Below are 26,547 nucleotides of genomic sequence, written 5' to 3'. Positions count from 1 at the left end.
GTATGACTATGAGATCATAGTTTGATAAAGTGAGGGCTAAAGGTAGCTTCATAAATTGTACACCTTTAATTAGGGTGTCCAATTTAACACTCTCCTAGCACTAATTTTATTATATCTCATTCCTTTATGCATTATATGACATTTATTCATTTTAATTAATATTATTAGTCCTCTCTCAATTCAAATCTTAATAAAATACTACATGGACCCTTATATCATAGTTGTACCCTTTAATTCTTTCATCTCCTCATTCTTCCCCTACATAGGCCCTATTTTAACATGCGTGGCCTTTTGTATTTCATCTAGATCTCAAAAATCAATTTACATTTAATCCTAGCCTCTCCTTGGTACTATAGACCTAGGGTTTAAATTTGCATCTATATTGGAGGGACTAAGGTGCCCTGGGCACCTCGCTCCTAGGAGAAAGGTGCCATAGGCACCCTGCTCCCCGATGTTTTGGCTCAAATTTAGACCACTCAATGGTTATCTTGGTTAAGCAGGAATTCTTTGCCTGTATCGAGTTGCCCCGAGTTTTACACCTCGAAATGCTTGATGAGGTATATAAGGCATCTCTCTCAATTCATTTTCATCATCTTATCTCATGCCAACGTTATCATCCAATTCAAGGGAAATCATTCTTCTTTGAGAGTAGATCTTATTCAAGTAGTAGCAAGCTACTTCAAGGCATCTCCAAGCATTGTTTTATGATTTTGTGATGTTTGATCATGTTATTGCATCAACAAATGGTAAACTTATCATAAGATAATTTCATCAACTATTGAAGGTATAATCACTTACATTCAAGCATTCCATTTTTAGTTCCAGCCTCTGCTACCTAACAACACATTTTAAATTCAAGTTCAATTCAATTCAATTTCAAGGTTAATTCATAAAATCAAGGTTTGACTTAAGCAAACCTCTTTCTACCCAATATTTTTTCTCTTTTTTATTGTATAGGAACATGTGGCACACCTAATGAAATAGGTACACACTAATCAAGCAGAGATGTATAGTTTGCAATTCATCAGAGAAAAAAATGTTAAGAGCGGGACACCCCTAGCATCCCATTCCTCGGAGAAGGTTGCCTAGGGTGCCCTAGTCCCTCCATTTATACTTAAAATTTGGATTGCAGGTTAGTTACAATCTTTTTTGTTATCTCCTCTTTTGAAATTGGTCTACTAGTTTTCTATCTTTCTATGCATACCGAAAGCTGTCAATTTGAGCGAACTTGATCCTAGTTCATTTGATTCTCATTTTTATCTACATAGACATCTTCAAGTACCCCACAATGAAGGATCATTGCGTCCACTTAGTGCTTGAGCCTTCTTATGCCTAGTGGACCATCTTCCTTCTAATGTATGGCAAGGCATTGAAATAGTTTCCTTGTTTTCGGACATAAACCTGTGACACTACCAAACCTCTAAATCTAATAAGAGAATCCAAATGCAACACAAGAAAGGAATACAAATGAAATAACAAAAAAAAAATTAAATAATGAAACATATAAACCCATGTTGACTCCAATGCACTTGGCCTCAAGTGTTCTCCTTCTTCTTATGTGGATAACAGTTCTCAAAGTTGCACTTCACAAAAACCTGCAAGATGTAAGCACGAGAATTACAAAGATAGCTGTTGTTGAAAAAGGATGGTGGATGTTCAATTTATAGATTTTGAGAGGTTTGATTTGATGGTTGAGATTGATTTGAAGATAGGATGAATCAATGGTTGAGATCTAGTGAGACATGATGGTGAGAGACAATTAATCATTCTGACTGAATTTGATCGAGAGGATAACTCACTTGAGTGGCTAGTTAAGAGACTTGATTAAGAGTGGAACTATATTGACTAAGTAGTAGAAAATGTTGATTTTAAAAAAAAGGTGAAGTGACTAACTAGTTAGAAAAAGGTGATTGAGGAGTAAGTAGTTAGAATCGAGTGTCAGTGTTTGTTAGGAATTTCCACATGTGATGTAGGAAATTTAGAATGAAATGTCATTTGGAAAAAAAATGAACTTTCAAAAATTTAAAATGAAATTAGGATGAGAGGGAAATGAATTTGAATTGAATTTGGAGGGAAATTAGATTTATTTGAAATGAAGGTCAAATGACATTAAGTAAATTTATTTAATAAGAGGACATCATTAGATAATTAAATAATTTGAAGAAATTATTAAATCATGGGAATATGGAAAAAGAAATTACTAAATCAATGGGAATATGAAAATTGAATTCAATTAAATGATAAATATCATTTAATTAAAGGAAAAATTTGAGATTGATTAATGTTATCCTCAATGTGGAAAAATTGGGGTAACCCTACAATTTTTTTCTCATCTTGTGTTCTCGATGCTCTATGCGCGTTTTATGAGACTTTCCGTCATTGCAAGCGCATTTGTTTTTCTCTTCATTTTTGTTTACCATTAAATGTTGTGTGTTTGGAGAGGCCGTAGGCCCACCACACACCACCTTGTCGTGTGCAATGGTCAATGACCCCAAAACATACCATTCTTATTTTCCTTGCTATGTTCATACCCAACGGTGTTGGGCGGGGCCATTGGCCCACCCCACACCATACTGTGGTGTGTGGCAGGTCGGAAACCCTGATCACCACCTTTTTCTATGACTATTCTCTTTATCTACACATTGTGGTATTTGGCAAGTCAGTGACCCCGACCACCACCACCTCCATTTTATTTATGTTGTGATACCAAGATGTGGTGTTGGTCGGGGCCGTAGGCTCACCACACACTACCATGGTCTGCGACCTCATTCACCACCATAGATTATTCCTTCCTTTCCTTGCAAGTCAAACTTGGTGATTGGTGGATATACAAACCCGCCATACACCAAATATGGTGTTTGGCAAGTTTACAAATCCGCCATACACCAAACATGGTGTTTGGCAAGTTTGTAACCCTGCCAACCACCGAATGATCTTCCTTTGCTTTGAGGTGTTTGAAAGGTTTACAAACCCTTCCTCCATCTATGTTGCTTTATTTTAATTCCCAGAGGTGTTTGGTGGGTTTGTAACCTCGCCCTATTTTTGCAATTTTTTTTTAAGTGTAATTCAAGTTTATAAACCCAAATTACACCTATTTTTTTCCTAAGTGCAATTCAGGTTTATAAATCCAAATTAAACCTTGATCCACACTTTTTAATAGGTGAATATATTTTAAGCTTATAAACTTGAAATTCATTTATTTCACACACATAAATTGTGATTTTATATCTAGTTTACTCAAGAAATATCAAGTTATCAAAGAGGGTTTTGGAAACCCTAATGGTACCAAATTCAATGCATACATGATCCTACTCAATTCAAATGGTTAGGATGGTTGGTGATTGTTCTTCACAAATGTGGATGATTTCCCTATGCTACAGTGTTTTCCTTGTACAAATGTCATAATTGTCTCCAAGAAAAAAACAATGAAGTTCAAGAAGCAAGACTCCTATCCACTCTTCCTCTAGTGGCATCAAACATTGCAAACACCAAATGAATATGAAATACAAGCTACTCGAGAACAATATGAATATTTCTGAAGAAGGATGATCATAATAGAGTTGTCTCTGGACACTTAGTCATTTTTATGCATCTTTAGTGCATTGGCATTTTATAATATCAATTGACACTTCAAGTGTTATTTTGTAATAAGCTACTGACACCTTAGGTGTCATACTATGTATGCACTAGTACACATGTAGGACTGCACATGTCCTAAGTCAAATAGGACTCTACCTTTGACTTGGTCACAAATTAGTTGAACTTTCTTAGTTTCATGTTGCACCTTTCCTCTATATATATGAGGATGCTTATTGTAATAAGGATCTTTTAGAATCTTTTTATCCATTTTTTGGGCAATGCAACAAAACTTTGCCAGTTTGGGAAGCACTCTAAAACTTTGTTTTTAGATGTAAATCAAATTGCAATCAATAAAAGAGACAAGTTGCTTTCAATCTTTGTGTTGGAACAAGCTGTAATGTGACGACATTATTTGGAGTTGATTGTGAGTATTGTGGTGTTATGTGAAAGAGATTTAAACCCAATCTCATAGTCTTTGAGATGCTTATTGTGTTTATAATTAATGTTATATTGTCAAACTTGATCTTGTAGTCTTTGAGCTACTTATCACATTTAAAGATAATGTTTCATGCTCAAGCAAAGAGATAACTTGTAGTCTTTGTGCTATTTTTAGCTTCTACGTTTGTGCATTTAAGGTGAAGTGTACGTTGGAGCCTTTGAGCTACACGTATTTCATCTTTCTTCTTGAAGCTTCATAAGAAGTCATTGAAAGTATTTGAGCTTTCATGAGCTTCTTGGTTAATTTTGTTCGATTGTACTTAAAAGTTTATTGTAAGATAGAGTCATCTATTTGTAAAGGTTGATAGGATAGTGATAAAAATAAGACTTTGAGCTTTATTATTACTTTCTCGTCTCAAAGTTAATTTTAGAAAAAGGGAGCAACAAGAGGCTTTGTACTCTTATGGACACTTTTCTCCCAATTAGTATAGATTCTTAAGATTAAAACAAGTTAAAATTATGTTGTTTCTCTATTCTAAATAGAGAATTGGGTAGATAATTACTCTAAAAAAAGAGAGTAAAGTAATTGTATGATCTTGGATTAGTGAGAATAGTATTACATTTAGTTTGCAGTAGAAAGGGGGAGCCTTACCTTATAAATAGGAGGGACCATATCTTGCCAGAGATATTGTCTCACATACTATTATGAAACCCACATTTTGTAAGCTCTCTCAAGTTTACAAAATTTTCACCCAATAATTTTTGGTGACTCTGCTTGCATCCAAAGGCCTCATTCTTTTGGTTGAAGTATACAAGTATCCTATTCATTGTAATCTCTTTTCTTGCAATTTCTCAATATTTCACCAAGGATATGTAAAATGGCTGCTCAAGGTCATTGGGCGAATGATTTTGGTGCATTGAATCTGACTCTACCTCTACATGCTCTGCTTGATGACTCACGAAATAATTTTCCCAAGTTCTATGGGGATGGCATACAACATCCAGATTAACATCTTACTACTTTTTACATTGCATGCAATGTTCTTGGAGTTTAACATGAAGATGTTTTAGTGAGGTTATTCATTAAGACATTCCAAGGTGTTGTTGTTGATTGGTTATATCATCTTTCACCACAAACCATCACCAATTGGCAAACACTCAAAACAATGTTTGAAGAGAGGTTCAAGCCTACAAAAGTTTCTAATGCATTGTTAGCACAATTGAATAAAATGAAAAAAGAACCACAGGAACCCACGCAGGAGTTTGTGGTTAAATTTAACAAGCTGTCTAACAGAATTCCAATGGTGGCTCAACCCACTACTAAAAATTTGAATTGTTTCTTCATCAATGCTCAATTGCCTGAGGTAAGTTTCTTGTTGAGAAGGGTAGTTTTGAGAGATATTGCAACTGCACAAGCGTTGGCATTTGAGGTTGAAGATGATCTTATCCTTGTGGGTAAGATATAGATAAAACCAAATGGGTCTAGAGAAAATTTTCCTTTGAAATCATTTTCTACCAAGGGAATAGATCCCATGGTGCAAACATTGGCTAATGAAGTGTTAGCCCTTAAGAAGCAATGATCACAAGGTTCTTCTTTGATCTCTTACAGAGATATCTCGAGGACCTATCCAAATATTGCTTCTGATCATGATGAAAGGAAGCAAAACAAGCTTCCTTCACTACCAGAAAAACTTGTACTTGAGGCACCACCAACAAATACAACAGTAGAGAACTCTCAATCTAAACAAAGTGATCTTGCTAATCTCTTCCAAGAGGAGGAAGCAGACATAGCTAGAAACTCTCATATCTAGTCAGTGCATTATCAAGTGTTGTTGAGAAAGATATCATGGGAAACAAACAAGAGGTTGAAAGCCACTTTGCCAAAGTATCAGTAAAGGAGGACAATCATGTCATGAGATGTGAAAAGATGGACATGCATAAAGGTGTTGGCAATATGCTAGAGTTGGTTAAGTATTTTTCATTGATGTCAACAATGTATCTCGGTTGGAGACTATCCCGATTAGTCTCAGTGATCATCCTGGTTTTGCCTGTGATTCTGATACGGTATGATCAGATCTTTAGAATCAGTTTTGGATGCTTATTCTGATGGTTATATGCTTTCTATATTCTAGTGGTTTCATGATTTGATTATCACTTTTGGTATTTCTGGTTACCGATTGGTTTGTGCCTATACAGGCTCATTCTTGGCTTTCCTGATTAGCTTTTTGCTTTACCGACTTCTAGCATTCCCGGTTAGCTTTATCAGTATGCTGTTTCGGTGACTTGGTCAGTGGATTTTGGGTCCAGCTTATGGAATTGGTTTCTATCAGGTTGTTGGTACTTCTTGATCATATCCCAAGTGATTGATGACTTTGCATTGGATGGTGTGTTATTATGGTGGTCCTATTTGGATCCAGTTAAACTTTCATTGAGGGTTTCTACCAGAAAGTGAATCTAGTTTTTCATCTTAGCCGAATCCCCGATGGATATAATTGTTTGGTTACTTGATTTAGGTCCATGCTATGTAATAAAAATCATAATATTGGTCTAGTAGTATCCTATGATGCAATTTTTTTAATTATGGGTTTAGTAGCCGACCTTGTCAATAAGGTTGATGATCTCTATTTATAGGTGACTTACTCATGTAATTGGATATGTATCAAGGGTTATGGTTGGTTAAGTCTGCATTATCAGAGAAATGATTATATGTGAGTAAAGTCATATCATTCAGGAGAAGGTTGGGTGATGAATAATGATGAACAACAAATACCCTAACTGGCACTAAGAGGGGGGGGGGTGAATCAATACATACAAAAAACTTCTCAGCAACTTATCAAGTTAAAACAATCTTAGCCAGTTGTCTTCATTAATGAACTTAACCATGGAAATATTGATTAAACATAGTAAGACTTCAGACAACATAAGACAGTAAAACTGAATACTTCAAATACATTCAATAATTGATAACTACTTGACCCATAAACATATGCATGTGGTGTATTAGCAATACCATAACCATTAGCTCTACATGCATAATCACTCAAACAAATAATACTTAATCATCACATGAAAATGCACAACTCATGACACAGATTTTTCACGTGGAAACCCAAATGGGAAAAACCAAGGTGGGGATGAATACCCACAAGCTTGTTTTGAACTCTTTTGAAGCTTGCTCTGTTAGGAGCCTAGTCCAGTTAAAGACTTTACAATAAGGTTATGTTAGGAACCGATCCTGTTAAAGATCACCTGGTTAAGGGATGGATATATACCCTGTTAAAGGTTACCTTGCTAGAGGATTTAAAGAACTCAATGAACTTGAGTCACTTGGTTAGAGGATTTACAGTAAGCCTGCTAAAGCTACCCGGCAAAGGGTTTTCTTTCTGTTGAAATGGTTAGAAGACAACAGGTAAAACTATGATCTGATAACAACACTATATGCTAAGGCATATAATTTTCAGTTCCTCTACTCTGTAATCACACTGCAGTTTTCTCTCACTAGTCTAGCAAGTATCTCATCACTCGGATACACACACAACTTTTGCCAACAAATTACAATAACAATAATCATCGACCTTATAGACAACAATTAGGTCGGTAGCATAAACCCTAAACCCTAAGCATTTAGGTTTAGGTGGTCCAATCTTGAGCGTCTAAACACTTTTCATAGAATGAAACAATCTCAAACAGATCACAAGTCATTCTGCATCATCCATTCTTCACCGCACATAGAAATTAGTAACCCATCACGCTTTCTTCTCATACCGCTAAGAAGAATGTTCATTCCTGAGGTAGACATTTAATGCAGTCAATCTTCATATGCAAGATCTTCAAGGAAATCCTTCACGTGCACAAAACTGATGTGGCATCTCGATCTCATCTTCATCTCTTAGCTAACTCATCACATAATACCATCGGTTGCATCGCACAAGCTAGATTGCCAAACCAAAAACCCTAGAGCTGAGACTACAAACCAATAGTCACACTTAGTGAAACCCTGACACTGGTTCACTACATCTCTCCATACCAGTTCTTCAACTACTTCCAATCTTCATATCGGTTGACCTATACTTATTGACATCAATGAAAACATACATTATTATCATATCATCATGTGCCAACATACTGGTTCATCAAATGCCAACAATCTCCCCCTTTGGCATTGATGGCAATACTCAGTGTAGCATTGCAACTAAAAACATCATAGAGAAGTGCAACTATAATATATATCTTCTCCCATATCATACATCTTCTCCCCCTTTGACAAAAATGCCAAAGTGGAGGCATAAGCTTCCATACTCCACTATGTTGCTCCCTCTATGGAGTAGCATCCTTCAACAAATAAACCCTGAAAGATTTGTCACTATAATACCTGACTGATGTGGAGCACACATCTTTAGTTTACTTCATGAAGGGGAAAAACCCCTAAGTCACCTCTCAAATAGGTAAATATAGTCTTCGGTAAGGGCTTAGTGAATATGTCTGCTAGCTGCTCCTTACTGGAAACATGTTGTAATACAACCTCTTTGTTTTGAACCTTCTCTCTCAAGAAATGATACTTGAGCCCAATGTGCTTATTTCTAGCATGCAATACTGGATTTTTGGAAATATTGATTGCACTAGTATTGTCACAAAATATACTCACTGGTTCAGATATAGGTACTTTGAAACCATCCAATACATATTTCATCCAGATTGCTTGAGTGCAGTTCATAAATGCTGCCACATACTCTGCTTCAACTATAGACTAAGAAATACAACTCTGCTTCTTTCTTGTCTAGGAGACTAGTCTTCAATCAAGAAAGAATGCTCCACTGATTGTGCTCTTCCAGTCGTCCACATTGCCAGCCCAATCTGCATCGATAAATACCTTGAGATTAAAATCACCATTGTATAGATACCACAATCCATAGTCAATAGTCCCTTTCAGGTATCTAAGAATCCTCTTGATTGCTACCAAGTGGGATTCTCTCAGAATTTTCTAAAATCGAGCTACAATGCCCATTGCATGAGCAATATCTGGTCTACTATGCACCACATAGTGTAGCTTACCGATCATTGACTGGTACTCCTTCTCATTCACCAATGCTGAATCATCTTCCTTACTCAGTTTAGAACCGGTCACCATCGGTGTACCAACCGATTTTCTCTCCTCCATGCCAAAGGTCTTCAATACCTCTTTGACATACTTGGACTGGGTAATAAAGATACCCTCTTTCATTTGCTGAATCTCTAAACCAATGAATAACTTTATCTCTCTAATCAGAGACATATCAAACTCTTTCTTCATTTCATCTACAAAAGCATGGGTCATTTCATCATCTCCTCCAAAGATTATGTCATCTACAAATACTTCATAGTTCAGAATTTGATCACCTTCAGATTTCAGGTAGATGTTGCTATCCTCACTTGTTCTCAGAAATCCTATCTTCACAAGATGAGAGTGTAACTATTCATACCATGCCCTAGGTTCTTGTTTCAATCCATACAGGGATTTGTATAATCTACACACCATGTTAGTATCTTCTGATAAGGCAAACCCATCCGGTTGCTTAGTATACACTTCCTCTTCTACGATACCATTCAAGAATGTAGACTTCACATCCATCTAATATACCTTAAATCCCTTGAATGCTGCAAAGGCAAGTAGAATTCAGACACCTTCCAGTCTAGCCATAGGAGCAAAGGTTTCTCCATAGTCTTCTTGCTCTTCATGAGCATATCCCTTGCATACAATTCTTGCCTTGTTCCTCACAACTATGCCTTCTTCAATTAGCTTATTCCTGAAAACCCATTTGGTACCTATGACATTCTTATGTTCTAGTCTGGGTACCAAGGACCATGTTGTATTCTTTTCTATATGGTCTAGCTCCTCTTCCATTGCCTTAATCCAGTCTTCATCTGCAAGTTCTTCTTTGGAAATCGTGGGTTCCAATTCATAAATCATGCAAGAGTTTTCTTTCACTTTTCTTCTTGTGAGTATCCCTACATCTTTATCTCCTATGATCTGCTTCGGATCATGATGTAGTTTCACATATCTAGGAATGACTCTAGCTGGTTCTGCTTGCTTTTCTTCTTCTTCTTCACTTACTTCTTCTTCTTCACCTACTGTAGCTTCTACGAGTATAGGAACACTGAGATCTTTATTTGTTTCTTTCTTAACTGGTTCCTAGAAGGCTATGCCTGATTCATTTTCCACTTCCTTGCTGTAGGTTTCCTTAGGTTCCTTAGGGAATTCATCAACCTCGACATTGATACTCTCAACAATTTTCTGTGTTCTATTGTTGTAGCACTTGAGAGATTTTCTCTTAGTGGAATATCCTAGAAATATTCCTTCATCACATTTACCATCAAACTTTCTCAGATGCTCACCTCTCTTAATGTAACACTTACTACCAAATACTTTAAAATAACTCACAGTGGGAGTCTTCCCGGTCCAATACTCATAAGGGGTTTTATCTCTACCTTTCTTGATGAGTACCCAGTTCATAGTATAGACTACAATGCTCACCGCTTCTCTCCAAAAAGTGTGAGTAGCCTTTCCTTGGATTAGCATCGTTTTGGCTGCTTCAACTACAGTCGTTTTATTCCTTTCTGCTATGCCATTCTATTGTGGTGTCCTTGGGGCAGACAACTGCCTCTTGATATCTCTATCTTCATAGTACTTGTTGAATTCATCAGAAGTGAATTCACCTCCTTGATCAGTTCTTAGGCATTTTATCTTTTGACCACTTTCCTTCTCTACTAAAGCTCTAAAGGCTTTGAACTTTCCAAATTCCTTAGACTTGTCTTTCAAGAATGTGACCCACATCATTCTTAAGCAGTCATCAGTAAGAATCATGAAATACCTATCTCCCTGAATACTTCTGGTTTTCATAGGACCACACAAATCAGTATGCACAAGATCAAGTAAGTTTTCTGCTGAAAAAGACTTACCTTTGAAAGTTGAGGAAGACATCTTCCCAAGTTTACATTCTCTGCACAAAGAATTTGCTGGTTTGTTCAGCAAAGGAAATCCTATTACTTCCTTAATCTTATTAGCCTTTACAATATTATCAAAGTTCATATGACAAAGTCTCCTATGCCATATCTAACTGTCATCAAACTTTGCCATCAGACACTGACTTATCTTGGCATTCAGTTGAAACAAGTTACCTCTGGTCTTCTTACGGTGGCAATAAGTTCACCACTCTTTCCAATTATACTGCAGACTCCACCTTTGAACTCCAGAATGAGTCCTTTATCATTTAGCTGAGTAGCACTCAACATGTTATGCTTAAGACCTTCTACCCAGTAGACATCATCCACACTGCTCTTTCCATTCAGTGAGATGGATCCTTTTCCTTTTACCAAGCATGGTGCATCATTGCCAAATTTGACAACACCTCCATCATATTCTTCTAGAGACAAAAACTTTCTCCAATCACTAGTCATGTGGTGAGAACAACCACTATCAATAATCCACTCATTAGAGTTGTCAATGCGAGAGACAAGTGTTTTCTTGTCAGACACTTCTTCCTTTACAGCTACAAACACTATGTCCTCATTCTCTTCATCCTCAGATTCTTCATCAGTAACACCTTCATCCACTGCAACAAGACAATTTCTTCTATTTCCTCCTTTGTACTTTGTAAACCTCTCCGATTTATCCTTATTGTCATTGTTAGGACAGTTAACAACTATATGTCCTATCTTATTGTAGGAAAAACATTTTAAATGAAGCTTACCTCTATATTTTCTAGTGCCTTTTGGAAGTCTCTTGGCAAGAAGAGCTTGAAACTCCATCAAAATCTCTTCATCATCCATACCTCTGCTTTGCATGGATTTATAATTGGTACTTACTTCTTTTCCTTTTCTGGTTGGTGCAACAGATGCTCTAAAAGCTGACTCAGTCTTCTAAACACTGCCATCATAGCTATTCAACTCATATGCAGTCAATTTAGCAATGATAGAGTCTAAGAATACCTTGGTTTTGTTAATAGATCTTAGTTCCTGAATAGCAATAACTCTGATTGCATAGACCGGTAGCAATGATCTCAAAAATTTACTGACAACGGTGGCATTATCAATTGTTCCACCAGTGCTCTTGATAGCTCCAACAATAGTCTTGATCCTTATACCATATTGCTGAATGGTCTCACCTTCAACCATCCTAATGTCTTCAAATTTTCCTCTAAGGATCTTTTCCTTAGCTTGCTTTACATGCTCATCACCACCATAAATAGTTTCCAATGTGTCCCATACATCTTTAGGAGTGTCCTTATCTTGTACATCAATGAACTCAATATCGGACAAACTGCTAATAAGGGCTTCCATGACTTGCCCATTTTCTTGAATCTCTCTTTTCTAATCATTGGTTAGAGTGCCAGTTAAGATTACATAGACATTCTCAACATAGCTCGAGTGTTGAGCACCCAAATGCTTGATATAGATCTTCATTCCATGCTTCCATATTTTGAAGTTATCTCTATTGAACTTAGGACCTTCCCTCTTCATCATTAAAGTGAGATCTTTTACCTCAAGCAGTTAAGCTTATATCATCGAGGACCTGCAGTCACTCTGATACCAATTGATGAATAATGATGAACAACAAATACCCTAACTGGTACTGAGAGGGGGGGAGTGAATCAGTACATACAAAAACTTCTCAGCAACTTATCAAGTTAAAACAATCTTAACCAGTTGTCTTCATTGCCGAACTTAACCATGGCAATACTGGTTAAACACAATAAGACTTCAGACAACATAAGCCAGTATTTTTTAGGAGAAACTAGTTTTTGACTACATAATGCATACACATAGAGCATGGTGGTTGGATGAGCAATTCAAGATATGTAAGGATACATTTCCTATTGGTACCATCATCTCTATCATAGATTTTATAGAGAATTATACACTTCAACCTCATAATGAAGTGCAATCCCAATATTACTACTCTCAATAGGTAACTATTTTTGTACACATAGCATTCATGCATGCACATGATAGCACAAACCAAGATAGAAAGATAGTAAGAGAATATCACTTCTACATAAGTGATGATCATCGTCATTCAACAAAGTTTGTGCAAGTATGCTTTCAACTCTACTATGAGAATTTAAGGGAAAGGAATATCAGATACAACCAACACATCATATGGTTAGATAACTTCACATCACAATTCAAGAATGCAAGGATGTTCTATTGGTTGAGTAGGATGCATATGAGGACTAGTGTACAACATTTTTGGAATTGTATTGAGGCTAGACATAGAAAGGGAGAGCACGATGGTGCGGTTGCATGTGTAAAAAGATCTATTGCTAGAGAAGAAATAAAGTATGAAGTTGGTGCTAATTTAATAGATGCAACAACCATTGTGCAATGGTGTAACTCGAAAATGAGATCGGGTAATCAAGGTAATTCTACTATTTCTAGATATTTTTGGTTGATATGTGAATTTGATGTTGCAAACTATGTAGATTGTTGCACAGTTACAAGATCAAGTGACTTGCACTCATTTAGTGATGAATAATGATGAACAACAAATACCCTAACTGGTACTGAGAGGGGGGGGGTGAATCAGTACATAGAAAAACTTCTCTGCAACTTATCAAGTTATAACAATGCTAACCAGTTGTCTTCATTACTGAACTTAACCATGGCAATACCAGTTAAAAATAGTAAGACTTTAGACAACATAAACTAGTAAAAATGAACACTTCAAATACATTCAATACTTGATAACTACTTCACCCATAAACATATGCATGTGGTGTATCAACAATACCATAACCATTAGCTCTGCATGCATAATCACTCAAACAAAGAATACTTAATCATCAAATGAAAATGCACAACTCATGACACAGATTTTTCACGTGGAAACCCAAATGGGAAAAACCACGGTGGGGATGAACACCCACAAGCTTGGTTTGAACTCTTTTGAAGCTTGCTTTGTTAGGAGCCTAGTTCCATTAAAGACTTTACAATAAGGTTCTGCTAGGAACCGATCCTGTTAAAGATCACCTGGTTAAGGGATGGCTATATACCCTATTAAAGGTTGAAACCCTGTTAAAGGTTACCTTGCTAGAGGATTTAAAGAACTCAATGAACTTGAGTCACCCGGTTAGAGGATTTGTAGTAAGCCAGTTAAAGCTACCCAACAAAGGGATTTTCCTTCTGTTGAAATGGTTAGAAGACAACAAGTAAAACTCTGATCTGATAACAACACTATATGCTAGGGCATATCCTTTTCAGTTCCTCTACTCTGCAATCACACTCTGTAGTTTTCTCTCACTGGTCTGGCAAGTATCTCATCACTCAGATACATCACTTTGCAATCACAATCTTGACCGTCCAAACACTTTTCATAGAATGAAACAATCTCAAACAAATCACAAGGCATTCTGTATCGTCCATTCTTCACCGCACATAGAAATCAGTAACCCATCACGCTTTCTTCTCATACAGCTAAGAAGAATGTTCATTCCCGAGGTAGACATTTAATGCAGTCAATCTTCATATGCAAGATCTTCAAGGAAATCCTTCACGTGCACAAAAATGAAGTGGCATCTTGATCTCATCTTCATCTCTTAGCTAACTCATCACAGAATACCATAGGTTGCATCACACAAGCTAGATTGCCAAACCGGAAACCCTAGAGCTGAGACTACCAACCGGTAGTCACACTTAGTGAAACCCCGACACCAGTTCACTACATCTCTCCATATCGGTTCTTCAACTGCTTCCAATCTTCATACCAGTTGACCTATACTTATTGACATAAATGATAACATACATTATTATCATATCATCATGTGCCAACATACTGGTTCATCAAATGCCAACATTGGGAAGGTTTTGTATTATAGAGAAGACATCAATTCTTAATTAGAATTGTATCAGGCATTAGTAGATGCTACTTTCACAGTTCATTTCTTTCCAGATTGTAGTCCGATATTTATTTAAGTCATTGAGACTTCCCTTTGTGATGAGTAGTGCGTTCTAGTCTATTGGCCTTTCTGTAGGTGCAAACCCCATTGTAATTATTCATAATACTACCACAGAGTATTCATCTAATTGTGGGTAGGGTTTCCCACTATGGTTTTTCCCTTTCTAGGTTTTCCACGTCAAAATATTGGTGCTACGTGTGTTGTTCTTTCATGATATATCTTTCATTGAGTTGTGCTCCAGTTTAAGGTTTATAATTGAATTAATTGCTATTATTGTTAGTAAACTGATTCACCCCCCCTCTTAGTTTACTGCCAATATCAGTGCATTCCAACAATTGGTATCAGAGTGAGGTCCTCTCTGCAGAAGCTTAACCACTTGAGGAGATCCGATGGCAACTGCATCTAGTTCTACATTCAATCCTTACCGAAAGGAGAGTCCCAGATTTGATGGTACAAATTACAAAATATGGAAGGAGTGAATGAAGATTCATCTTATATGTCTTGGAGCTGAAGTTTGGGAGATAGTGGAGAAAGGGTATAATACCTCGTGATCCTAATTCTAGAACACTGACACCTACTGATGAATAGAAGAGAGCTAAAAATAATGTGAGAGCAAAAGAAGTATTGTTAAGCATCCTATCTGATGAAAAGCTATTGAATGTCATAGAGTTTGAGAATACTAAGATGATCTGGACAAAGCTTGAAACTCTTTATGAAGGTAACCAGGTTGTGAAGATTGCTAAACTTGAAGGTTTACGGGTAAGATATGAAACTTTAAAGATGGAAGAAGATGAGAAGATAAGTTCTTTCATGGATAGAGTCAATGAGATTGTCATGGGTATCAAATGTTGCGGTGGATCTATTAGTGAAGATGAGATAGTGTCAAAATTTCTAAGAGTTCTACCTCTGACTTACAAGATGAAGGCTACAGCTATCAATGAACTCCAAACAATGTCAAGTACCCATGTGATAAGAGATACATTACTTGGGAAATTGACTTCTTTTGAACTTGAAGAACTTAAAGATCAGAGTGCTGCTAAAACTGAGACTGCATTTAAAGCATTTGCCTTTGGTAAATAGAAGATAGGTTGGAAAGAGATGTATGCTAAGGATATGGAGGAAATTGAGAAAGAAGAAAGAGACCTTGAAGAGCTAGAAAACCTGATTGCTAGAAGAATCCCTAAAGGACCAGTTGAAAGTAAGTATGAAGGAAAAGTCCCTATAAAATGTTTTTCATGCAATAAGATTGGTCATTTTGCATCTAGATGTCCTGAAAGAGCTGCTAGGAATCATGAAATATTTGTGAGGAATTATAAGCCTAATCCTGAATATTAGAGCAGACCTAGATTCAAAAGAAATAAGGATAAATCATGTTATTATGTTGGTGATGATGATGGTATTTCTGATGATGATGACGATGAACTAATGATTGGATCTGGTAATGGTGCCTCATCCAGCAAAGATTGGGTCTTTATTTCTATCAAGGAAGATTCTTCAGAATCTGTCATTGAAGCAACACATACTGAAGAAAAGGCTTTAGCTGCAAAAATTGAAGAGAAGGATGAATGGGTTATAGATTGTGGTTTCTCGCATCGCATGACTCGTGACAAAAGAAAATTCTTATCATTGCAAGATTTTGATGGTGGATTGGTTAGATTTGGAGACAACAAGGCATGTAGGATCAAAGGAAAAGGAACAATATCATTGGATTGTAAGACTAATACTGATAATGTTTATTATGTTGAAGGCTTAACGCATAATCTTCTAAGTGTAGGTTAGACGGTGGATAGAGGATTTCATTTGCAATTCAAAGATGGAAAATGAAAGATCATTAGTAAATCTAGATTGGAGATAGCTTCTGGAACTTAGACCAAAGGTAATATCTTTCATTTGAACTCCAGTGAGAAGGCTTGCTTGATTGCTTAGATTGATGAAAGCTAGTTATGGCATAAGAGGATGTGTCATGTAAATTTTGATTGCATAGTAAAGATCAGTTCAATACCGGAAGTACTATACACTCAAAATGCATCCTCGCCGGGGTCCAGGGCCGGGTTGGGCCCCGGGCAGGGGTTCAGGGGTGGCAGCCCTCAAGAAAAGTGGAGGTTCGGGGGTGGCAGCCCCCGATAATTTTTTTTTTTTGCTGTTTTTCGTTGATGAAAACCGACATTGTAATAAAACCCTAAAAAGGTTGACTTTATTTGTTGCCCTAAAAATGCATGTTATAAGCGGCTGGGATGCTTAAGGCATTGTAAGGTTGATGTACTATTTTTGCTGGATAATAAGAAAGATTGGATGGCTGTGTATGGTGGACGTAACCCATTCTGGGTGAACCACGTTAAATATCTATGTTATCTGTGTCCTATTTTATTTCTTTATCTTTTGTATTTAAATCTGCATATAATTGTTAGTTCATATTTGCTTCGGATCTGCTTGAAACCCTAACAATTGGTATCAGAGCGAGGTTTTCTATAAATTGGTAGGACTTTCAGATTTGAGTGGGAGCAATGGAGGATTCCAAATTCAAGGTCAAAAAGTTTAGCGGCCAGAACTATCAGTTATGGAAAATGCAGATGGAGGATTACCTATATCAAAAGGATTTGTGGTGGCCATTGGAAGGAAAGGCAAAGAAACCGACCACAATATCAGATGAAGAGTGGGACATTTTAGATAGAAAGGCATTGGGATCCATTCGATTGTGCCTTGTATCGTCTATAGCATTCAATATAACAGAAGCAAAAATGACTGTAGATTTGATGGCAACATTGGCTAAGTTGTATGAGAAACCCTCAGCTTCGAATAAGGTATTTCTTATGAAGCGTTTGTTTAATTTGAAAATGAGTGAGGGAGGATCTATAGCGGAGCACTTAAATGAATTTAATACAATTGCCAGTCAATTGTCTTCGGTAAAAATTACCTTTGCAGAAGAGGTTAGGGCTCTCTTGATTTTATGTTCTTTGCCAGAAAGCTAAAATAGCTTAGTTATGGCTGTAAGTAACTCTGTCTCTGGTAAAAATAATTTGGTATTTGATGATATTGTTGGTGTTATCCTAAGCGAGGAAATGCGAAGGAAAAGCATAGGTGAGACTTCAACATCATCAGGTAGTGTTTTGAATGTGGAGAACAGAGGAAGATCAAAGGAAAGAGGAAAAGGCCCTGGGAATGAGAAGTCATGAGGGAAGTCAAAGAAAGGACGCTCTTAATCTAGAGGAAAGAAAGATTGCTGGTACTGCGGAAAGCCTGGTCATCTAAAGAAAGACTGTTGGTCTCGGAAAAACAAAGAAGGAACAAAAATGAAAATGATAGTAAGGAAGCTAATATTGCAAGTAATACTTTACAAGATGCTTTAATCTTATGTTTGGATAATGTTAATGATTCCTGGGTAATAGATTCTAGGGCTTCATTTCATGCTACACCCCATAGAAAATATTTTCTAGATTATGTTCAAGGTGATTTTGGACAGGTATATTTGGGTGATGATGAGCCCTGTCAAATTGTTGGAAAAGGAAAGATAAAGATCAAATTGCAGAATGGTAATGACTGGTTTCTGTAGGAGGTAAGACATGTTCCTAATTTACGAAGAAATTTAATTTCTATAGGGCAACTAGGTAGTGAAGGTTGCATAGTTACCTTCTCAGATAGTATGTGGAAGGTCACTAAAGGATCATTAGTAGTAGCTAAAGGTGCGAAGGTAGGCACATTATATCTGTGTACTGGTAACACTTACTCTACCTTAGCTGCTATAGATAAAGTTACTACAGGGACAACAACAATAAATGTTGCAGGAATAGATTCGATAATGTGGCACCATAGGCTTGGGCACATGAGTGAGAAAGGTATGAAAATCCTTCACTCCAAAAATCTATTGCCAGGACTAAAGAAGATTGATTTAGAGTTCTGTGAAAACTGTGTTTATGGTAAACAAAAAAGAGTCAGATTTCTCAAGGTTGGGAAAGAGAAGAAGAGTGAGAAGTTAGAGCTTGTACATTCAGATGTATGGGGACCAGCTCAGGTATCATCTCTTGGTGGCTCTTGTTATTATGTTATTTTTATTGATGACTCAACCAGAAAAATATGGGTATATTTTCTAAAACAAAAATCAGATGTTTTTGAAACTTTTAATAAATGGAAAGCTTTGGTTGAGAATGAGACAGGAAAAAAGTTGAAGTGTCTCATATTGGATAATGGAGGTGAGTATTGCAGCAAAGCATTTGAAGATTACTTTTCTTTAAATGGGATTCAAAAGCAGAAGACAGTTCCAGGAACTCCACAGGAAAATGGTGTGTCAGAGAGAATGAATAGGACCATCATGGAACGTGCGAGGAGCATGAGATTGCATGTTGGATTGCCCTTACATATTTGGGCAGATGCTGTACATGCTGCTGTCTATTTGATAAATAGAGGACCTTCAACCCCTTTGGATGGTGGTATTCTAGAGGAGGCATGGACTGGTAAAAAGGTAAATTATTCTTTTCTAAAAACTTTTGGTTGCGAAGCTTTTGTCCATGTTGATAAAGAAAATAGAACCAAGCTTGATGCTAAATCTCAGAAATGTACCTTCATTGGATATGGGATAGATGAATATGGCTATTGGTTATGGAATTTTGAAAATAAGAAAATAATTAGAAGTAGAGATGCTATATTCAATGAGAAGGTTATGTATAAAGAATAGATGCAGGAAAAGAAGCATGAACAGGACAAACAAGAATATGTGGTGTTGGATGAGATTCCTGAAAATGAAATGCCACAGGTACCTGATTCTTAGCAACAACAAATTGTCCCACAAACTCCTACAAGTGTTAGATGTTCTACGAGGACAAGTAGACCCCCTGAAATATTTTCTCCTTCTTTGTATTCTATTTTATTAACGGATTCTGGTGAACCAGAAGAATATGAAGAAGCAATGCAGGTAGATGCCAAACAACAGTGGGAGCTAGGCATGAAAGAGGAGATGGACTCCTTGATGAAAAATAAGACTTGGGACTTAGTCCCTTTACCTGCAGAAAAAAGAGCCTTGCCTAACAAATAGGTTTATCAGCTGAAGGAGGAGGAAGGAGGTCAGAAAAGATATAAGGCCAGACTTGTGGTAAAAGGTTTTGCACAGAAAAAGGGTATAGATTATGATGAAATATTTTCTCCAGTTGTAAAAATGACTTCAATTAGAACTGTACTTAGTCTTGTGGCTGCAGATGATTTACATCTTCAACAATTAGATGTCAAAACAACTTTTCTCCATGGAGATTTGGAGGAGGAAATTTACATTTTGCAACCACAGGGATATGAGGTCAAAGGTAAGGAGAACTTGGTGTGCAGGTTGAAGAAAAGTCTGTATGGCCTAAAGCAAGCACCCCAAAAATGGTATTTAAAATTTAATAGTTTCATGGCTGAACATGGTTATCATAGATGTCATTCTGATCATTGTGTATATTTTAAGAGATTTGATAATGGTAGTTATATTATCTTGTTGCTTTATGTTGATGACATGCTTGTTGCTGGGTCTAACATGCAACATATAAATGATCTTAAACAGAAAATAGCCAAGTCATTTGCTATGAAGGATTTGGGTGCAGCTAAGCAAATTCTTAGTATGAGGATTACATGGGATAGGAAAAATAGAACCATGAATTTGTCTCAAAGTGAGTATATAAAGAAGGTGTTGAAAAGATTTAACATGCAGGATACAAAAGTAGTTAGTACACCTTTGGCTAGTCATTTCAAATTGACTAAGGAGATGTGCCCAAAGGCACAAGAAGAGGTTAATAAAATGTCTAACATCCCTTATTCATCAGCTGTTGGCAGTCTGATGTATGCAATGGTATGCACAAGGCCAGATATTGCACATGCAGTGGGAGTTGTGAGCAGGTTTATGAGTAATCCGGGTATGGAACATTGGAATGCTGTGAAATGGATTCTTCGGTATTTGAAAGGAACTACTACAAAGGCATTATGTTTCAAAGGATCTAATGCTGCTCTAAGTGGATTTGTTGACTCTGATCTAGTAGGTAATATTGATTCATGGAGGAGTACTACATGGTATGTTTTTACTATAGGGGGAATTGCAGTCAGTTGGATTTCTAGGCTGCAAAAGGTTGTTGCACTTTCAACCATTGAAGCTAAGTATGTTGCTACTACAGAAGCCATCAAGGAGATGATTTGGTTGCAATGTTTTCTAAAGGAATTGGGTCAGACACAAGAGGATAGCCCATTGTATACTGATAGCCAGAGTGCCATTCATCTTGCAAAGAACTCTCCTTTTCATTCAAGGATAAAGCACATTCATCTTAGGTACCACTTCATTCGGACTGTTTTGGAGGAGGGTCAGTTACAGCTTGAGAAGATTCACACAAGTGAGAATCCTGCTGATATGTTCACAAAGGCAGTTCCACAGGAGAAGCTGATTTCTTCATCAATTTCTGTTGGTCTTCTTGATTGATAATTGTGGAATTTATACCAGTCAAGTCCTAGTGTTTTATCCAGCAGATGTTGCATGTATAGTGGTGTTGTGTAGTATCAGTCTCCAAGTGGGAGATTGTTCGGTGTGGAGCCTGATTAGTCTCCAAGTGGGAGATTGTTGAAATGTGGTGACTGATCAGTAAAGTACTGTACACTCAATGTGCATCCTCGCTGGGGTCCGAGGTCGGGCTGGGCCCTGAGCAGGGGTTCGGGGGTGGCAGCCCTTGAGAAAAGTGGGGGTTCAGGGGCGGCAGCCCCCGAGAAATTTTTTTTTTTGCCATTTTTCGTTGATAAAAACCAACATTGTAATAAAACCCTAAAAAGGCTGACTTTGTTTGTTGCCCTAAAAATGCATGTTATAAGCGACTGAGATGCTTAAGGCATTGTAAGGTTGATGTACTATTTTTGCTGGATAATAAGAAAGATTGGACGGCTGTGTATGGTGGACGTAACCCATTCTGGGTGAACCACGTTAAATCTCTGTGTTATCTGTTTCCTGTTTTATTTCTTTATCTTTTGTATTTAAATCTGCATATAATTGTTAGTTCATATTTGCTTCGGATCTGCTTGAAACCCTAACAATGTCAATTTTGATTGCATAGTAAAGATCAGTTCAATACCAGTTGTCAGAGATTTGCCCAAGATTGTTAAACCTCATAATCTGGTATGTAGAGAATGTCAAATGGGTAAGCAAGTTAGAACTTATTTGAGAAGTGTACGTGATAAGTCTAATGAAATTATTGATCTTATTCATACTGATTTGTGTGGCCCAACAAGGACTAAAAGATTTCAAGGTGATAGATATTTTATGTTACTTATTGATGACTATTCTAGAATGATGTGGGTGACATTTTTGAAAGAGAAATATGAAGCTTTTGAGAAATTAAAAATCTTTAAAGCTATGGTTGAGATTGAGACAGGACTAAAGATAAAGTGCTTAAGATCAGATCATTCCAGTGAGTTTATATCTGGTGAGTTCAACAACTTTTGTGAAAGGAATGCTATTAAGAGACAACTTTTTGCACCTAGAACCCCACATAAAAATAGATTGGTGGAAAGGAATTTGGATGTAACAAGGACTATGGTGGCTGAATCTAAATTACCTGATATCTATTGGAGAGAGGTTGTCAATACCACTATATACACTTTCAACAAAGTACACATAAAAGGTGATACCGATAAGAGTGCTTATGAATTATGGTTTGGTCAAACTCCTATTGTCAGATATTTCAGAATTTTTGGAAGCAAATGTTACAATAGAAGAGATGATGCATTAGGAAAGTTTGATACTAGAAGTGATGAAGGAATATTTTTGGGTTATTCTACTAAGAGAAAAGCAAATAGATGTTATAACAAAAGATTGAATAGGATAATGGAAAGCATAAATGTCAAGGTGGATGAGCATGGCAGTAATCAGATCAGAGCATATGATTATGGACTGGAAGATGAATTTATCAGACCTAAACCGATAATGCAAGAATCTATTCAGAACACTGAACCTATAACACTGGTAGCATTAAAAAATTCAACAGTGACAAAGGAACAACAAAATGAGTCAGCAAATAAAGAAAATTCAAATACTCCTAGGTATGTAAAACTAAATCATTTTGAAGATCAAATTATTTGTGATAAAAGGAAAGGTGTGATGACTAGGAGAAGGTTAGCTACTGAAGAGGTATGTTTAATTTCTCAAATTGAACTAGAATCATTTATTGAAGCAAGTAAGGATGAAAATTAGATAAAAGCAATGGAAGAGGAATTAGATCAGATTGAAAAGAATAAGACATGGGAACTAGTACCTAGACCTAAAGACAAGAACATTATTGGAACTAAATGGGTTTTCAGGAACAAATTGAATGAGGAAGGTCAATTTCTAAGGAACAAGGATATATTGGTTTGCAAAGGTTATTCACAGGAAGAAGGAATTTATCATGGGGAAACTTATGCCCCCGTTGCTAGAATTGAAGCGGTAAGACTTTTTCTTGCTTATGCTGCACACAAGAACTACAAAGTATATCAGATGGATGTTAAATGTGCATTTATGAATGTAGATCTTGAAGAGGAACTTTCCATTGAACAACCTAATGGTTTTTCTTTATCAGAAGACAAGGATATGGTTTACAGATTGAAGAAAGCTTTATATGGACTAAAACATGCCCCTAGAGCATGGTATGCTAGATTGGATAAGTATCTTTCAAAGCTTGGTTTCAGTAAAGGTAATGTTGATAGTAACTTATATTACAAAATTGAACATGATGATATATTGCTTATTGAAGTCTTTGTGGATGATATCATTTTTGGAGGAGAAGAAGGTTTATGCATGAAATTTGCTGATGATATGAAGAATTAATTTGAAATGTCTATGATTGATGAGATAAAAAATTTCTTGGGTTTGCAGATTACTCAGACTGATAAAGGTATTTTCATTTATCAAACTAAGTATGTGAAGGAGTTACTTAAGAAATTTGGACTTGAGAATTCTAAACCTGTCGGTACTCCTATGATAATCGGTTGCAAATTGTCAAAGGATGATGAATCACCTAAAGTGAACCCGAGTAGATACAAATAAATGATTGGTGGTTTGTTGTACCTAACTCAAAAAAGACTTGATATAATGAATGTTGTTTGTATTGGTTCTAGATTTCAAGCAGATCCTAGAGAAACTCATGATATTGCTGTCAAGAGAATATTCAGATATTTGGCAAGTACAACAGACTTTAGGTTATGGTATCCAAAGAATGATGACTTCACATTATGTGCGTATACAAATTTTGATTGGGCAGGAGACGTGGATGACCAGAAGAGCACTTCGAGCAGTGCATTCTTTCTTGGGAAGAAGTTGGTTTCATGGCTTAGTAAGAAACAATCATGCACTTCATTGTCTACTGCTGAAGAGGAATATGTTGCAGCTGCTACCAACTATACTCAGATTTTATGGATGAAACAAATGTTAAAGGAAATAAGGGTAAGTTATGACAAGCCTATTGTTATTCACCATGATAATATTGCTACTATTGATATGTCAAAGAATCCGGTATTTCATTCCAAATCAAAACACATTTCTATAAGGTATAATTTCTTGAAGGAAAAGGTTGAAGCAAAGGAAGTCAGATTATGTGCCTGCTAAGGAACAAATTGAAGATATTCTAACAAAACCATTACCTAAAGACACTTTTGAATATATCAGAGATCGGTTGGGGGTTACCATCCCTTTAGAAGAGACTTAGAGATTTAGGGATGCATCAATCGGGTGAGCTTATCAGACATACTTTTCTGATCTAGATTGATGAAGATGGTGCTACTACTTAGGGGGAGTAGTTAGCTGTTTGGTTCAGTACTCTTCATTTGGTATGCACCCTTTCTCATTGATGTCAAAGGGGGAAAAGGTATTCATGTGAAAACTGATAGATCTTTTGATGGTGTTTTGGAGATTGTTGGCATTCATTGGCACTTGGATGTTTTTCACATTCAGTGTTGCCATCAATGCCAAAGGGGGAGATTGTTGGCAATATGCTGGATTTGGTTAAGTGTTGTCATTGATGTCAACACTGTATCCCAGTTGGAGACTATCCTGGTTGGATCTATCCCGGTTAGTTTTGGTGATCATCTTGGATTTGTCTGTGATTCTGATCTAGTATGATTAGATCTCTGGAATCGGTTTTGGATGCTTATTCTTATGGTTATATGCCTGCTATATTATGGTGGTTTCATAATCTGGTTATCACTTTTTGTATTTCGGATTACCGATTGTTTTGTGCCTTTACCGACTCATTCTTGGCTTTCTCAGCTAGCTTTTGGCTTTACCGACTTTTGACATTCCCGATTAACTTTATTGGTATGCTGTTTTGGTGACTTGGTCAGTGGATTTTGGGTCCGGCTTATGGAATCAGTTTCTATCATGCTATTGGTACTTCTTGATCATATCCCAAGTACTTGATGACTTTGCATTGGATGGCATGTTATTATGGTGGTCCTATTTGGATTCAGTTAAACTTTCACTAAGGGTTTCTATCGACAAGTGAAGTGGGTTGGTTTTTGGTCTTAGCGGAATCCTTGACGGATATAATTGTTTGGTTACTTGATTTAGGTCTATGCTATGTAATGTAAATCATAATATTGGTCCAGTGGTATCGTGTGATGTAATTTTTCTAATTATGGGTTTATGGGTTTAGGGTTTAGCCGACCTTGTTAATAAGGTTGATGATTTGTATTTATAGTTGACTTATTCATATAATTGGATATGTATCAAGGGTTATGGTTGGTTAATTCTGCATTATTAGAGAAAGGATTATGTGTGAGTAAAGTCATATCATTCAGGAGAAGGTTGGAAAGCTTTTGTATTGCAGACCAAACATCAGTGCTTAATTGGAACTGTATCAGGCATTAGTAGATGCTACTTTCATAGTTCATTTCTTTCCGGATTGTAGTTTGATGTTTATGTAAATCAGTGAGACTTCCCTTTGTTATGAGCAATGCACTCTAGGTTGTTGGCCTTTTTGCAGGTGCAGACCCCATTATAATTATTCATAATACTACTGTAGAGTAATCATCTAATTGTGGGTAGGGTTTCCCACCATGGTTTTTCCCTTTCCGAGTTTTCCATGTTATGTGTGTTGTGCTTTCATGATATATATTTCATTGAGTTGTGCTCCGGTTTAAGGTTTATAATTGAATTAATTGCTATTATTCTTAGTAAACGGATTCACCCCCACCCCCTTTAGTTTACTGCCGGTATCAGTGCCTTCCAACAAAAGGTACTAGTCAAGTTGAACAAAATGAGGAGAATCCTAAAATTAGACATATTATGCATGTAAAAGATAACAAAGAACTTGATGAAGACATTTTCACAAGAATAGTAGAGGAGTTTTTCTCAAGTCTTGATGACAATTCTCCCAAATCTAAAGTTTGTGAACAACATGTTGAAGTAAGCTACGCAACCATGTTTTCACCTGAACTGCATGAGGAAATTCATTCCACTCAGTATGAAGATATGGATGAGAAAAAAATTCATAGAAGTGGAACTAGTAGGCCAAACTCAGAGTTTGTCATATTGAGGGGATTTCCTATAAGACATCTAGCTTGGTTGGAAGCTAACAAGATGTTAAAAGTTACACTTGAACCTGAGCATGAGGACACATATGAACATGGA

The sequence above is a fragment of the Cryptomeria japonica genome, chromosome 10 (genome assembly GCF_030272615.1).
Source record: "Cryptomeria japonica chromosome 10, Sugi_1.0, whole genome shotgun sequence".
NCBI lineage: Eukaryota > Viridiplantae > Streptophyta > Pinopsida > Cupressales > Cupressaceae > Cryptomeria > Cryptomeria japonica.
This window is presented reverse-complemented; position numbering follows the sequence as displayed.